The 17,483-nt window shown below is 35.0% G+C and overlaps 1 protein-coding gene and 1 pseudogene across 1 annotated transcript in view; one reads left to right on the top strand and one right to left on the bottom strand.

The window, feature by feature from the left end:
• Positions 1-771, top strand: part of LOC114023028 — an 883-nt pseudogene extending 112 nt beyond the window's left edge.
• Positions 1-17,483, bottom strand: part of LRP1B (LDL receptor related protein 1B) — a 2,189,733-nt gene that overhangs the window by 607,320 nt on the left and 1,564,930 nt on the right. The window lies entirely within an intron of this gene.

Here is a 17,483-nt window from a genome sequence, read left to right as displayed (position 1 = left end):
TGTCATGAAAGCCTAGATATGAGGGAGTAATAAAAACATTAAATGTTAAGGGAAATGGAGACAGATGGAAGAACCATCATGACTGCCACTCAGGGAGAACTCCAACTGCCCATTTCTAACTTGCATTAGTTTGTGATGGAGGTATTGGAAAAATGACATTTTAAAAAAGACATTTGACTGGTGAATTTGAGAAGTATATAGCCACCTTGAGTACTGAGATCTATCCCCTGGTGTTCCATACTAATAGAAGCCCTATTTAATTCTATGTATGGGATACTGTTGGCCAAGAGAAATTATGGTTATTGCATCCAAGATAAGTGTAGCTTTAGCACATTTGATGTAACATCAAGAATTACAAGAATGTACCTAACTGCCATAGAGATCTGATACAAGCATGTGAAAATATCCCCATGGTGTTATGTGGCAACAAAGTAGATATTAAGGACAGAAAAATCAAGGCAAAATAATTGTCTTATAGGAAGAAGAATCTCTAGTATTATGACATTTCAGACAACATTAAGCATAACTTTGAAAAGTCCATCCTTTGACTTGCTAGAAAATTTATTGGCAACTCTAATTTGGTTTTTTGCCACACTTGTTTTTGCACCTCCAAAGGTTGTTATGGACCCAACACTGGCAGCACAGTATGAGCAGGACTTACAGGTTTCTCAGACAACTATGTTCTCTGACGAAGTTGATGATCTGAATGAAGCCAGAACCCAGTGTCAGAGGTCTATATGTACAAGCAATTGTCCTATGTCAGTGACGTAGAGTGTTTGCCACTTTATTATATAGCTACATAGACTACGTGCTTAATCTTTGGGATGCTGAAGGAGATGAGTAGGCTTTGGTGTGAATATGGCAGTTAAAAAAAACCAACATGTAACTCATGTTTTAGACCCATGTAGTAAGGAGTTTTGGACCACAATTACATCCTCCTTGAGTTTCAAATATAAGATTGTTGTAGTTTCATTACAATATTCAGTGGTGAATCATGTTTTTTTAACTGTTTTTACTGGTTTAGATCATAATAAAAATGTCAAATGTTGCAGAGAAGTCAGGAAGAGTGGAGACTGAGAAAAGTTCATTGAATTTGATCATAAAAAAGATTGTTGTGACTTGGGAAAGAGCAATTTTAGTGGAGAAGTAGCATCAGCAGACAGACTGCAAAACATTAAAAAGTGAATGGAAGATGAGAAAGTGGAGACAAATAATATAGTTAGTGTTTTCTGAAAATTTGGTTGTGAAAAGAGGGATATAAGATGGTAGGGTCACATAAAGGTTTTGAGGTTTTGTTTGTTTGTTTGTTTTTAAGGATAGAGTGTGCAGAGTAAAACCTAAGAAATAACATTCCTAAAAAAGAAGGAAAAATTCAAACCTTCCCAAGAAATTCTGACTCAATGAGCATAAAAATTAACATTTTTGCAGAAAGTCTGAGATGGAACTTCACAAAAAATTATTAGAGTTATTAAAAGGGTAGTAAGGACAAAATCTTGTTCAGGAATAACTAACTTGAAATATATTACATTTTCAAAGATAGGACATGGGAAAAAATATAGAGTGCTATACACACACACATTCATAGAGCTATATTACCTTGAGATAGAATAGTCTTAGATCTTACAGGTAAAAAAGTGTCAGGACTAGTCAATAATTGGATGGGAGTGTATAAAGAGATATACATGTACTCTGGAAAATTTATTTAATGACTGCATATTGGCAATTTACTCTCTGACTCAGAATTAAGCATATGCTCTACCAAGTTATGAGGAACATTTTCTTAATAAGTCATATTAAATAAAATGTCTTCAAGTTCTCCCTCAAATCCCACTGACTTCTTTGTTTAATGTATAACTTGAAGCTAGATCAAATTCTATTACTGAAGGGGAGCAGTGAACAATTAGTTTGTAAATCTACACATCAACATCTAACATTAATTAAAATTAAATAAAAATCTAGCAGGATGAAGGGGAGGGGTAAGGAGAGCTGATTGCCAAATAAGCCAATACTACCAAATAAATCAAGAGGTATATTTATACTTTACTCATAATTAGACTCAAAGTTATAAAGCAAAACCAAAACAACATAACATCCTCAAGAGTCTTCTTTGCACATCCAACATCATGCCTCTTAATTCTTGCTTTTCCTGGGCCCTTTTTTAATCTTTTTGTCCTTATTCTATCATATGGTGACCCAAGTAGGTCCCATGGTTTTAACTGCTATCTCTATGTAAATGGCTCCTGACTCTATATATCCAGCAATGCTCTCTCTACTGAATTCTCATCGCATGGTTTTCTATAAGATATTTCAAATTGAATGTCCTCTCAGAACCTCAAGCTCAACATATCCAAAAGTGAGCTCATTATCTTCCCCTCTGAATCTCACTCTACTTTTGGACTTCTTTTCCCATCAAAGGCAATATTACCATTCCAGTTATACAGGTTCACAGCCTCAGTATTATCCTCATATATTCCTTAGTTTCCGCCACCCTATATATTTAATCAGTTGTCAAATATTGTAATTTCTTTCTCCATAATACCTTTCATATTCACCCCTTTCTCTCTACTCACACAGTTACTTTTCTAATTCAAGCTATTATTGCCTTTGACCTATATTATTTTTATTTTATTTTTAAATAATCTTCTAATTGCTCTTTCCCTCGAATATTACCCTTTCCAGGCCATCTTCCTCCATATACCTTCAAAGTGCTATCTAGAAAATGCTATCTGACCCTGTCTCTTACTCAATATACTCCAATGACCTCATATTACTTCTAGAATAAAATATAAGCTCCCTTCATAACCTGGTCCCCACATGCCTTTGCAATGCTATTCTACATTACTCCCCTTCCCACACTCTACAGTCTAGCTAAGCTGGTCTGTTGGCTGCTCATCACATTGATATTCCATTGCCAAGCTTTTATACTAACTGTCCTCCATGACTTTAATGCATTCCTACTTCACCACCACTTCTTAGAAGGCTTCACTGCCTTCACTTGAGCCTTCTGCTCAAGTGATGTCTCCTACATGCAACCTTTTCTAATCTCCCCAACTCCTAGTGACCTTCCCACAAACAATTTCTTTAAAATATATATACCTATGTATATTTTTTGAAGTTTTATATATATAGTGTGTGTGTGTCCAAATCTATTACTATACATGACACACAATAGGCACTTAAAATATTTATTGATTGAGTGCCTTCAATGATATAATTTACCAGATAATTGGTCGAATCTTTATTTCACTTTTCCTGTTAAGACAGACTGCTATAGAAATATGTTCTTATGTCTTTGAAGGAAAGAAATATTCATTTAATTTTGAAATGTGCTGCTATCAGGGATTTATGATTGTTAATGTGAGAGACTTAGATTAAATGATTTACTCATGAACAAACACCTTGAAGACTTCTTGAAAAGGAACACCTAATCATCAAAGGTGCAATATTAACAGGTAACACAATACCTGCCTACTATTTAGGAATTTCATGTCAAGCCACAAAAGTTTTCATAATATTTATTCACTGATCACTGAACTATTTTCATCTCTGATATTCATAATTGCTGCTCTCAAGTATTTAGTAATTTTAAAAAAATTATCAGGTCTTATTGTTAATATTGCTGTTATTGCTGTTTGTTTTTTATTTGTTTGTTTGTTTTTTTTTTTTTTAGGATCTGAGGCTCCAAAAAGGAAATAGTGAAATTTACAGGTAACTGTTCCTGATGTTCTTGCTCAGAAAAAAAAAAAACACATTCTTTTTTCCTTTTTGCCTACTGATGGAAATCCTAACAAGCAGCCATTGGACAGAAAAAGCAAAAGGAATGAAATGAGGAAGTGTGGAGAATTAATAATTCATAAGTTGTATAACAAAGGGCACATGGTGGAATGTAAACACTTCTTTGGCCAGGTGAATTCATGATCTATATTTGTACAGCTGCATTAAATCATTGAAAAGTTGAGACCAATATCTAGATAACTCAGTAGGGCAGGGGGCAGCATATTGTTTAGCTGTTCAAAATATATTAGATAAATTTGATTATGAGAACTAGGTGAAAATGTTTCTCCATAGGAAATCAGCTTGGCTATTAATCTTCATAGTTGCCTTATACTTTTATCATAAGGAGAGGTTAACAGAATTGAAGGGAAAGTGGTAAGCAGAGAAGATAGGAAAGAGAGAGAAAGATGAAAAAAATGAAGAGCAATACACAAAGCATGGGCATTTATACCTCTATCCCTCATTGCCCTATGTTGGAAAATAAAAGCAACAGAAATAAGAATCTAAAAGCCATTACCATCTCTCCTTTGGGAGGAGACACTGAAAAGCAAAAATCAAGAGGAGGTATTATCATGTTGATTTGAAAAGCCACAAGTTTCATTTTCATTGTTAACAATAAATCAAACTCTCTCAACTGTATAGTTCTCCTCTCCTTCCCATAGAGCCCCTAGAATAAGCTTTGCTATCCCACACTTCAATGCTATACGGGAGGCTGACTTTAATTTAAGTACATGAAGATATAAGTGGTAATGACCAAGGAGATGGGAACATATGAGCCATTAGATTCGGTTATAGGACACAGATAAACATCCTACATTGTAATAGAAGGATGCAACACCTATGAAAGGATAGAGGCAAGAGCAAAATGGCAGATCTATGATCTGAAAACCTAGTTAGCTAGGCACAGGTAGCTAGGCATTTACCCCAGGCTACTGTCTAGCGTAAAATGGTATGCACTATTAATAACAGCTCATCTGGGAAATTTTTCTGAAGTCATCTTAGAAAATTTTTTTTCTCAAAGAACATGTTGTTTTATCTACTAGAATGGTCATCTGAACAGAATACCCTTTCAAATGTTATACTTACTCCATATAGTCTTACTTACTACCCTTACATGGTTGTATGTCTACATTCTGATATCTGTAGTATAACTGTATATTGTGAACACAATTCAAGACTTAAGTCTTCAAAATATTTTTGGAAACATTATTGAAATTTTAATACTGAGCCCTCGTAAAGGATTTGTGACATTAAAGTTGGCTTTTGCCACTAAGTACACCAAGGGTGCCATCTATGGTACTCTGAATGGTTTAGAGTAAGTTAATTACTTAATATAAGAATGCAAATAAAACCCTGTCTATAAACTTTGAACATTTGATTAACCAGTGGTAGATATCAATAATCTCAAAGAGAAAAAAAAATCTGAAGTGAACTAGTCACTAGAATCCATCTCAAACCAAAAGAGAAGATATGGAAATTAAGTTGAAAACTTTCCTTCAAAGGAAGGAATTATTTAAAGATGCTTTGAGAGAAAGTCAACATCTAGAGAAGGAAAGCAGACTAGCTCAAGGCCATAACTAGTACCTCCCTGTACCAAGAAGGTATAAAGCCTTTTAGAGGAACCATTGTGCTCCTCTGGAGGTGAGCAATTCAGGTAATAGAAAAACTACACCACTAGAATAATATATAAAATGTAGAGATAGACATAGAGATAAACAGATATTTGTATCTCTCTCTCTCCCTTTTTCTCTTACACTGTGTGTGTGTGTGTGTGTGTGTGTGTGTGTGTGTGTGTGTGTGTACAAGTAGGCTTGGTTAATGTACACAAGAATACTGGATGAAACATGAGATGAGAATACAGATTTGGTATTCTAGAAGCTGAATTACATAGATCTATATTTAGACCTCTCTTTTTTCTTTATTACACTCTACCTTGATCAGGTGTACACATTTCTTATCCATCCTATTCTCCCTACTCCCATCCTACCCGTAAGATTGATTATAAGTTCCATGTGAGTGCACTGCATTTTTTCCCCCAGGTCTTTATCCCCAAGGTCTTCTAGACCATTGTCTTGAAGAGGGAAAGTAAGCATTTAATAAATATTTCTAGAATTCAATTTAATCTGTTTTCACAATGTGATTTGCAGATGTGAGCTGTGGTGAAAAGTACATATTAACTGGATATTGAATTCTAGAGTCTGGTTAAAGACAAGAATGACTTGAAGGAGGGAATATGTGAAGAAAACTAGCCACATATTTTCTCCAATGAAAAATAGATGTGAAAATGTCATTTTAACATTAATATGAAGGGTAGATAATTCTAGGAAGGAACAAAGATAGTAGTCTATTTTATGTGCTCAGTGAAAAATGAAATAATCAATGTTACATGAATTTTATTTGAATGGATAATAGTCCATCTTTCTCATATTATGCATACAATGACATGTTTATTTCAGTTTTGTAGTTGAATTGAAGCTCTGTAATTTGATTTATTTACTTTAGAATTCCTGTTATCCTTGACAGTTTAACAGTGAATTCTATCTTCATTTTGCAATAATAGAATATTCAAAGAATAAGGATTCTAAAAGACCCCAACAGACTGAGATGATGTATAAAAATCAATAAAATGAAATTGTAGTAAGGATAAACATAAAATTGTAGGGGTTTTAGTTTCAAGAAATGAAGTAAACATGCAAAAGATGGTCTAGAACTAGCTTGACAGTAGTGATCTGGAAGAAAAAAAAAAGGACCTGTTGTTTTTTTTATTGACTATGAGTTCAATAGGAATCAACAGTGTTACTTAGCTACTAAAAAAAGAAGAAAAATCTAATTGCTGTCTTAGGCTGAATCATAGTCAGATAAAGGGAAGTAGTTTCTGTATTCTGTATTCATCAGACTGGATTTGGAGCCTTGTGTTCAGATCTTGGTGGCCTGAAGGGGAACGTTGGCAAATGAATAGCACCCAAAGTAGGGTAGCCAGGATAATCAAGGGGTACCACTATCTATCAGGGTCACATCCCACCCTACAACATGGGTCAAGCTACTTTTGCCTTGAATGTTAGCAACGCTGTCTGTGAGACCTGATTGGTCAAAGGTGATAAGTAAGGCTCAAGATATATTTCCTTTGACCCAATTTTCATAGCTATATTATGTTTACTGGTCACCTGAGGACATACAAAGGGCTCACTCATGTGGAGCAAAGGTCCTTCAAACTTGGTAGATATCTTGCCAGTGGCAACACCCGGCCCTGTTAACCAAACACATTTCCACATGAAGACAAGTGACTGTACCAAGTATCTGTACCAATGTAAACTCTTGAGCATTTTTTAAAATATACTTTTTATGCTATGATTAAGTAAGCCATTTTTTAAACTTTTGAATGATCTATCAGTACCTCATTTTATTTTATCATTGAGTGTGAATTAATGGTCTGAGTCAGACCTGCTGCTAACAAAAGTAGAAATCATGTCACAGGAAGAATTTTCAGTCTGAACAAGGGGGAATTTGAGTGGGACATGTTGGCTGTCTTCAAACCTTTGAGTGGTTCACATATGGAGTAAGAATTAGAATTATTCTAATTCTAGAGATCTAGGATCATTTAGTAGAAGCTACAGCAATACTGGTCTACCTAATGTTCTCTGCACACAGCCTTCCATCTCCTGTCTCCATGTGGTGGCACCGGCTGTCCCCCAGCGCCTTCAATGCTCTCCTGTCTCACTTCTATCTCTTAGGATTCCTGGCTTCCTTCGAGATTCAGATCAAATGCCAGCTTGTACAGGAGGCTTTCCTATGCCCCCCCAGCTACTCATTCTTTACCCTCTAAGCTACCTTATTTCTACTCTGTATATGTCATATATACATATATCAATTTATTTACATCTTGTCTTCTTTATTAGAGAGTAAGTTCCTGAAGTACTTAGCTAGTGCTGGTGCATAGTAATATATGTATATATTAGGTGCATGTATGTGTATAGACATATTCATAGGCATATCTATATGCCTATACATATATACAAGTGTATACATAAACATGCATACATATATACTATATATGCTTACATATTTACATGTATATCCATTTGTACACATGAATATATGGACACACATGTATAGACATATATCCAAATATAATGTATAATAATAGTATTTATATAGCACTTTAACCTTTATAAAGCACCTTATAAATGTTATTTCAAAACAACACTGGGAGGTAGGTGCTGTCATTATCCCCACTTTACAGAATTAGGAAAATGAAGCAAACAGAAGTTAAGTGCTTTGCCCAGATTCATATAGTTAGTAATTAACCAAGACAGGATTTGAATTCAAGTCCTCACAACTTGAAGTCCTACTATTGTGCTATTGTGCCACTTAGCTTATTCTAAGATATAGAGCTGTCTAGATTTGTAAATTTGTTAATCACTGTAAGTGTTCAAGTAGAGGCCAGGTATCAAGGATGTTATAGCTGGGTTTCTATTTATAATGATGGTATCTCAGATTCTTTATACTATGACTTTATGTTCAAAAAACTGGTGTAACATACTAAATCCTAACATCATTCAGAGAATGATATTCTACTTTAATTCTAATATTTATTAAGAAATGTTACAAATCTAGATGGTGAAAAAAGATGAACAGTGCAGTAGAGTAACAAGTAACAAGTAGAGTAACAAGTATATCATGGGCTCTTATAAGTATATGATGGTCTTAGAGGCAATATAATATACTAGAAAGAGGGCTACATTTGGAGATGAGAGAGTCTTGGATTTGAATCTTGGCTCTGATATTTGCTGTGTGATTATGGCAAATCATTTAATCTCTTTGAGTCTCAAGTTACTTCTCTGTAAAATAGAGTGAATGATAATACCTGCAATAGCCACTTCACAGGTTTGTTTGTGAGGATCAAATGACTAGAGCAGGGGAAAGGCTTTGTAAACAGTAAAGTGGTATATAAATATCAGCTATTATTGCTAAACTAAATTGACTGTAGCATTGAATCCAAGGAAGATCTGAAAAGGGATCTCCCTTGAACTTACTCTAGTATTGAGAATAATAGAATGAATTTATCCCTAATGGTTGTGCCTTTAATAGTTTTAAGCATAGAATCCAATGACACACTTGTATTAGGACACAGACTATTGTACAGTCAAAACCCAAAATTAAACTAACCCGTTATCTACTCCTATTGTTGTAAAGTTGCAAGATAATGGGTACAAGTAGGTGCAATGGTTTCCAATTCTATTCTAAAAGAAAGAGGGAAATATTCAGTAATGTTAATGTTGCAGATCATAAGAAACCAGAGTGAAAGAAGTATCAAATAATTTAGGGTGAGATGAGTGTCATTTTTATCTTTCTAATGCTGAAATTTCCTTTTACTAATTTAAATTACCGTGATTAAATCTTTATATATGGTTACTGTTTGCTTCTAGTACTTTATGCTTATATATTAATTCCAGGCTTTTAAACAACTGTATAATTTCATAAGATTTGGCTTTCATGTGCATGGTATAGTTTCAGGAATTAGTACTAGAATACTTAGCATGACCCACAAAATAAATTCAAGATGATTTGTGGTATATTAAAATAGTTGGAAACTTTCTCCATATTGAAAAGACTCCAGGCCTTCTCTTTGATTTTTCCTGGTGAGTGGTACTCTTTTTTAAAGGCCCCTAAATTTTCTAACCTATGTTTAGTAAGTGGTTGCTTGATTGTGTCCTTTGTGTTCCAAGAGGACCAAAATGATTTTTGGCCTTGGGAGGTAGCACAATGTTAAGTGGTTTGGACCTTTACTTGGAAGTGAGTTCAAGAAATATGCTAAGAGTAAGCTATCATAATTTAATGACTAAAAGTCACTATATTTATGCCTTTTATTATAATTGTTTAAGGACATCTTAATTCTCTTATAAAAATAAGCTTAGTGATGTCAGACACTTTTGGTCACTAATTGCACCTGAAGTAGTACTTTATATGAGTTGCCACTCAAAGTTTTATCAATGTTTTGTTTTATTTTCTTACCAGATCTGTGATTTCATTGGTTTGAGATATTCCCAGTGAGGAAATTCTCTCTCCCAATGTAGGGTGACACTCTCTCTGCAACTTTAGTCTTAGAGGGCTAACTAACTTGTCCATCACTATATGCAGAGGAAGAACATCAATCCTTTTCTTCCTGCTCCCAAGGCCAGATCTCTTTCCTATAACCACATATTGAATAATGAATAAAAACATTTAAAACTTTAATAGTCAATTCATCATAGTAAATATACTTTGAACTGTGCCCTTATTTGTTAGTGGTTTGAAGTCTGTGAAAGAATTTTATTGTTGTCTGTCTTTAGAGAGAACTAGTATACCTAGCCCATTTATGGTTTTTTTCCTATCGAGGCTTTATATCCCTAAATTTTGAGTTTGGTGTTCTTCCTTCCTTCTTCTCCATAAATATAATACAATGTTAGTATACTTAGAGTACGAATAAATTTGTGTAATTTTCTGAGGAAATCTTCATTGAATTCTAGAAATCTATAGAAGAACTGTTTGTCTGAAACTATGTACTTTAAGAGATAGAAGAGCCTAGAATTCATCTAATTCCTATTTCTACAGATGAAGCACTCAAGGTCCATAGAAGGTATGACTTGTTCAAATTCTAGAACTCTGAAAAAAAAATCACTATTTCTGTTAAATACTAGAACCTTGCATATTACCTGTAGCATACATAATTCTCGTAAACCTAATTCATTAAATTGATTTATTATGCCAAGTCAAAATTAAGTGCCAGACTATTAAGAATCTCTGAAGAGAACCAAGAGAACACTGTTCACAGTAACAGTAACATGATGCAGTAACCAGCTTTGCTATCCACATTCAGAGAAAGAACTATGGAGTCTGATGCAGATTGAAGCATACTATTTTCTCTCTCTTTTTTTTCTTCCTCATGGTTTTTCCCTTTTGTCCTGATTCTTCTTTTATAACATGACTAAAGTGGAAATATGTTCAATATGATTGAATATATATTTAGCCTATATCAGATTGTATGCCATCTTGGGGAGAGGTGAGGGAAGGGAGTGGGAAAAATTTAGAACTCAAAATCATATAAAAGTGAATATTGAAAACTATATATATATAAATATATGTATTATATATACACATATGTGTATATATAATACATATATATATGTATATATATTAAAGAATCTCTGAAGAAAACCATGTTCAAGCATCCTAATAAAAAATAAAGACAGGTGGTAGAAGGAAGTTTCCCACCAGGTTGTAAACATGTGTACTTTTGTGGGATCATCTCTTAAATTTTAGAGTAATCCAGCAGTTTCAGCCTCAGGAAATCTTACTTTAATTCAATAATTAGAGTCTTTTCAAAGTCAAAATTAACAAAATTATCTGATAAAAAATAAGAAAAGAAGAAAGTGTGAGGGTTTTAATGAGTAGAAGGTCAATTACTTCAAAGCAATCAACTGATGCTGAATTTAAAAGAAATCATCTAATTGACCAGTTTCTGTTGTGAAGCTTTTCTTACAATAAAGTCAGATTTCCCTTTTGTTTACTCATTTCTTTCATAGGTTAGAATGGAAAAGGAAAGAATCAATATAGTTCAAATGTGAATCTTCTATGAAGCCTGATTTTTTGGACCATTCAAGTACAGAACAGAATGTTCAGCTTTCTTCTCTAAGACCATACTATACATTTACTTTTATATTCTTATTGACACAGAATTTCAGATAGCCATAAACAAAAGTGAGGTTGAAGAAATTTCTCCAACTTTTTGCCCCAACTCCATCTTGGGTACTTAAGGATTTTAAGGTTAACTTGTAATTTTCTTTTTCTGACTCAGACTTTTGATTTCATCCGTGTAAAGAACTCCCTTTACCAATGCAGACAAGCACCTCTTTTTGATCTTATGCTTTAAAGGGGGCACTGAAAGGTTGTGATTTAAACAGGATTCCAAAGCCAGCAGGTGCTAGAGGCTGGCCTTGAACCCAAGTCTTCTTGATTTCAAAGCCAGTCCTCATCCCACTACGCCATAATGCTTCTCAGTTTATAATTATTATTGACTTTTATAATTCATACCATGTTGACACCTACAATTCTGTTTTTTTCTGCCCCTCCACCACTACCACCACACACACCCACACAACACACACACACACACACACACACACAAATATTTCTTTGTCTACATATACTCTTCCATGTGTTGAATCTCTCACGTTGCCTGTCAATGCCTATCATTGTTCTATCTCCTAGACTATTTCTACCTTACTGAAACTTCTCATTATGATTCAACACTCCAAGAATCCCTAATGTTATCAGTTGGGATACTTCTTTCACCTCAGAACACAATCCTTCTACAATTTAGTCAAAGTTTTTCTATAGTTTTTGTGGCTAAAAATATCATTACCCTTTGGCCAACCTGGTGAAGTTTCTCCCATCTTAGCTAGGCTGATTCAACAATAATAAAAATACAGTTTTGAAACCTTTGCAAATTGGTAAAGTTGGCAAGATCTTGTGATTCACATGCATAAATGACTAAGAACATAGAATTACCTTCACAGCATGTCTGTGTAGGACTTCTTTGGAGTTCTCACAGATGCTTATCCTCCCAATGTCCAAAGGGACTACTAATGTCCTTTTGATAGATGCATTTTAAGAGATTATTTCTGAAGATATTTCCCTGACTTTGTTGTATAACTCATTAGAGCTTCAAATGATGGAGAAGCCAATTTGAAGTTAGCCTGGAAATAACCATCCAGGAAATTAGACCTCCTTTACTCTGCCTAAACATATAGTACACTTACACACAGAGCTAGAGATCAAAATATTTATATCATTGACTTCTTCTTCCCTTGTTCCCCCTTTCTTTTCCCTCCTCCACTACTCCAAACTAAAAGAGAGGGAGGGAGAGAGAGAGAGAATAAAATATTTTAAACTTCTTTAGGGTCAAAATGTTTAAAAAATAATATCTTACATTTTAAAATTCATTTTAAACCAAACCACATGAATATTTTTGTTGAATTTTCTAAACACATATCTTTCCTTTTTTCAGTCACCTCTTGTTGTTTGTCCTTTGTTTTCAAAGAGGACCATGACATCAGGATAGTGATGCCATGACTTGCAAGTGAATTGGATTTAAGTGAGGGAAGGCTATGCAAAGTCACCAGCCTTACTCTCTCCTCCACAGACATCTGGGTCCAGTGGCAAGATAAAGATCAGGATGACTGGAGATGGCCCTGGATGCATTGGGAGACTTGGTCTTTTTATATTTTTTTTTTTAGTGAAGCAGTCGGGGTTAAGTGACTTGCCCAAGGTCACACAGTTAGTACATGTCAAGTGTTTGGTCTGAGGCCAGATTTGAACTCAGGTTCTCCTGACTTCAGGGCTGGTGCTCTATCCGCTGCACCACCTAGCTGCCCCTGACTTGGTCTTTTTAAGCTAAGGTCTTTTCCAGATCTCAGTTTGACTGTGGCAATGCCCATTCAGTGATTAAGGGTAGATGAGACATGAGGCAAAAAAAAAATGGCCTCTTTTACCTAGTCAAAAAAAAGAAAGAATCAATCTGGGAGGGGAAGACTCTGAGGGTTTCTGGCTAAAACAGAAAAATTACTATTTACACTCATTCTGATCCATCAAGGCCTAAACAATGACCAAGTGAAGCTTGGGCTGGGACCTATTGTTGGAAACTAGTGAAGTCCATTTTGCCTAAATCAGTTTTGGAAAATTCTGTTGTTTGGAAGAGCAGATAAAAACTTGGAAAAATACAGTTTACGCTTCACTAGATTAGCTTGTGTTTAATTGTGTCTTTATTGTGATTATTCTGAATTCAATAATACATGCCAGAGAGCAATTTTTTTTCTGATTTTAGACATTTACTTTTTTCACTATGCACATATGACAGTCAGTTTGCGTTTTCCTGAATATTTGTAAAAGACTTCTAGTAAATTTCAATAACTCCAATTATGAAATGGACAAAATGAGAAGTGTTTCCTGTCTTTACTTTCAAGGTAAAACTGTATTAGCAGCATAGAAGAATCAGAGAAGAAAAAATATCAGACCATATTCATTCTCTTAGAACCACTTGATAACCAAAGAAAATATGAAAAGTATTTACATTGTGAAGACAATAGGAAAAGTATGTCTGCTATGGAATGAGCACTGGACTAAGATAAATAAGGCTTGGGATCAGAGGATCATAGAATTAGAATTGGAAGATATTTTAGAGGTCACTGAGTTCAACTAACTCATATTGCAAATGAGAAAATTAAAAGATAAAGAAGTTAAGAGAGTCACTGAGAATCATACTGCTAGCAAATTCCAAATTGAGATTTGAATGCAAATCTTCCTGATTCCAACTCCAAGCACTCTATCCACTTACTAGGTCATGCTACCTTTAGTCTAACTGTATATACACACTTGCTTAGCATATGAGCTCATTGAATATACTTTTTTGCCTTGTCTTTGTATCCCTAGGATTTAGCACAGTGCCTTACACATAGTAGGCACTTAAGAATTGTTTCTGGATTTGGACTGGATTGGTCTTGTCTCTGTCATGCACTCAATACCTGTGTGACCTTGGCTAAGCCACGTAACCATGGTTCTCAGGTTTCTTACTTGTAAAATAATGCCATTGGTTTAGATGATCTCTAAGATTCCTTTTAGCTTGAAACATTTTATGATTGTCTAATTTAAAATAGCAATAACTCAGAATTAATATGGCCAGAAACCTAGGATTCTTTTATAGGTAGATATTTGAAATGTGAAATGAAGGGGTAGAATCAGAGACTCACAATGTTAAAATTTTGTATTCTGTCTAAAGAAGCAAATGATGGCATTCGGCAGCGTTAGGCATTATGTGCAAGTGCAAATATAAGATTATTTTCAAAGTATGCAATTTCCAGGACAACAGGGCAGGTTGGTTGTTCCATGCCATTTAGTCTTTTTGTCCAACAGCATAATTATTATCATGGCTCATTTACATTTTGAACACCAGATGTGATATCAAGAGTTGTCAACATATTACTACTGTGAGGATGAAACTGTCCTTTTGGGTAAGACAAAATCTGTTATCTTTTTCAGTACATTATCAATCTATATAAAACTTTTATGCCATAATGTTGCCTTATCTCTGTATGTACACATATGGTCCCACTGCCCTATGCTAAATCTATCCCAGTAGAGAAGTATAAATGATATCAATGGTATATTACCTTCAGCAGCAAAAATTAAGCTACAAGGAAACCTGGCAGGTTACACATAGCACAAGAACAATAAGCACAATGAAACAAAGCATTGAGTGAAATCCCTAAGACAAAATAAAGGGAATCAAACTATAAAGGAAAGGTGGGCTTATGAGGTCGGGGAGTAATGGGCTCATGGTGACTTCAGTCCTAATACTAGTTTTAATGTAACACTCATTATCTGAGTCTTACTGTTATTATGTATTCACAGAGCATATTTTTATTTGCAAAATGTTTTATGATCCCTTTTAGTAAGAAAATGGTTTTTCCAGTGTATGAAAGGTTATTATACAGAGTATGGCCACCAGCTGCTCTCCATTTCTCCTAATATAGTTATCTGAATTTTACAAAGAGGAAAACTTAGGCCCAGATAGGTTAAACAACTAGCTCAATGTCATATAATAAGTTGAAAAATGTTATCAACCCTGTAGCCTCAACTGTAAAGATGGCCTACTGGGCACCTACCTATCACAACTGAGTTGTCTTTAATTTCCTTGCTCTAAAAGGGCCCTTCCTATGGTCCTGGGGAGTGGCAGAAAGGATGTTCCAGTTGCTTCTTTGTAAAAGATAAACATACAAAAACTTTTAATAACTAAAGAAACCTGAGTCAGAGACTTTAAAAGATCTGCTTTGAAATTTCTCTGTAGGACCAAACAGGTTTTCTCCAGTCATCTAAAACCAAGACAAGTGGTGTATAGGAGAAAGAACACACGACCAGGAGTCAGGAGAACTTAGCTCAAGTTTTGGCTCCATAATTCATTAACTATATGACTTTGAATAATTCTACTGACTTCAGTTGCACACTTGTTTATTAATTACCTGCCATGTACAAGACACTGAGGATACAAGGAAAAAATAAAACAGAGAAGGCACATCTTCATCAATTACTACCTATTCAACTCTGAAATCTGACTTTTTGATCCACTATTTTCATGAAACTATTCTCTAAAAGGAAAAAGATCACTAAATATAGAGATGGAGGACCTTTCCAGCTCTGCTACCTACAATTTGTGTGACTATGGGAAAGTTATTCAACTTTTGTGACCCTCATTGTTGTCATCAGAAAAATGATCACACTTGTCTAGAAGATTATCTCTCTGAATCTTTCAAGCTCATAATTTACACCGATGACCAGGAGATCAAGATTGCCAGATGCAACAGCCTTTTATCAAACTCTTTCACCTTTTTGAAACCACTAACGTGGCTGCCCTCCCAGGATTCTATTCTTCATTCTCTTCTCTCTATATAATCTCTCCTTTTCCATACTTACAACCATATTTTCACTATAATCTCTGTTTAGATGGCTCTACATGCCTAACCTTTTTTTTTTTGAGCTCCAGATTCACATCACTAATTGCCCAACTTTCCACCTAGATTTCCCAACACCACCTCAAAACAACTGTGTGCAATAAAACAAAACATTTTGTTCTTTTTTCAAAACCAGCTTCTTTGGACTTACTTCTATCCATGACACTATCAATAAAACTTGCCTTTCAGGCTTAAAACCTGATTGTTATCACTCTCTCACATCTCACATGACTGATAGATAAATGACATGATGTATAGATAGTGAATGTGTATCTAATGATTAATATGTTATAGGCACCACAGTTAGTGATGGTCATATAAATGTAAGAAGATTCCTACTCTTAAGGAGCTTCCATTTTAATAAGGGAAGACAAAATATAACAGATGAGATTCAAAATGTGGAGTACAGTACCTAAGCGGAGGTAAGCCTGCTGAGGAGGTGGAACAGTCTGAAAAGTCTCATTCCACTTTGCATCTGTTGTTATGATCTGTTTAAACTCCACAGAACAAAATGCCCCCTATACTGGATACCCCCAAGAGTTCCTCCCTGATTTCCTGTCTCCTTTTGTGTGTTGTCTCCCCTTTAGATCATGAACTCCTTGTGCACAGGGACTGTCTTTCTTTTTTATTAATTGTATCCCCAGCACTTAGCACACTACCTGGCACAGAATATGTATTTAATAAATGGTTATTGAATGGGATTAAAAAGTAAGTTGAGTTGGGTACAAAGTGAGTATGGATAGTGTTCCTCAAGAAATATTAATCTCTGACAGGGACACATGAATCAAGAAAGCAGGGACTAGGGTGGAGTCATCCCAAGGTGGACAAGGCTGCTAAGGAGATGGAGTAGCCCAGACAGTGAGTACAGCAGGGAATGTGTCAACAAGTCCTGTTAATTTTTCCACCTCAATATTTTTCCAATTTTTCCCCTCATTGATATTCTCTCTGTTACCACCCTAGTATAGTACCATTGACCTAAATAAGTTCAATCCCGCCTAAAATATCTTTCTGCTTTTATTATATTATTGATTCCTTCTCCTTCCTCCTGCCACATATCCATCCAGCATATTGTAATGGGGTCATGAGGGTTTGGCAAGGATAGTTCAATCATATGCTCTGCATAATGTCAATCTCCATGGAAGCCTGGTGAGGGTGATCTGCTTCAGA

This window comes from Vombatus ursinus, unplaced genomic scaffold (genome assembly GCF_900497805.2).
Source record: "Vombatus ursinus unplaced genomic scaffold, bare-nosed wombat genome assembly UNPS02014816.1, whole genome shotgun sequence".
Taxonomy (NCBI): domain Eukaryota; kingdom Metazoa; phylum Chordata; class Mammalia; order Diprotodontia; family Vombatidae; genus Vombatus; species Vombatus ursinus.
This window is presented reverse-complemented; position numbering and strand designations above follow the sequence as displayed.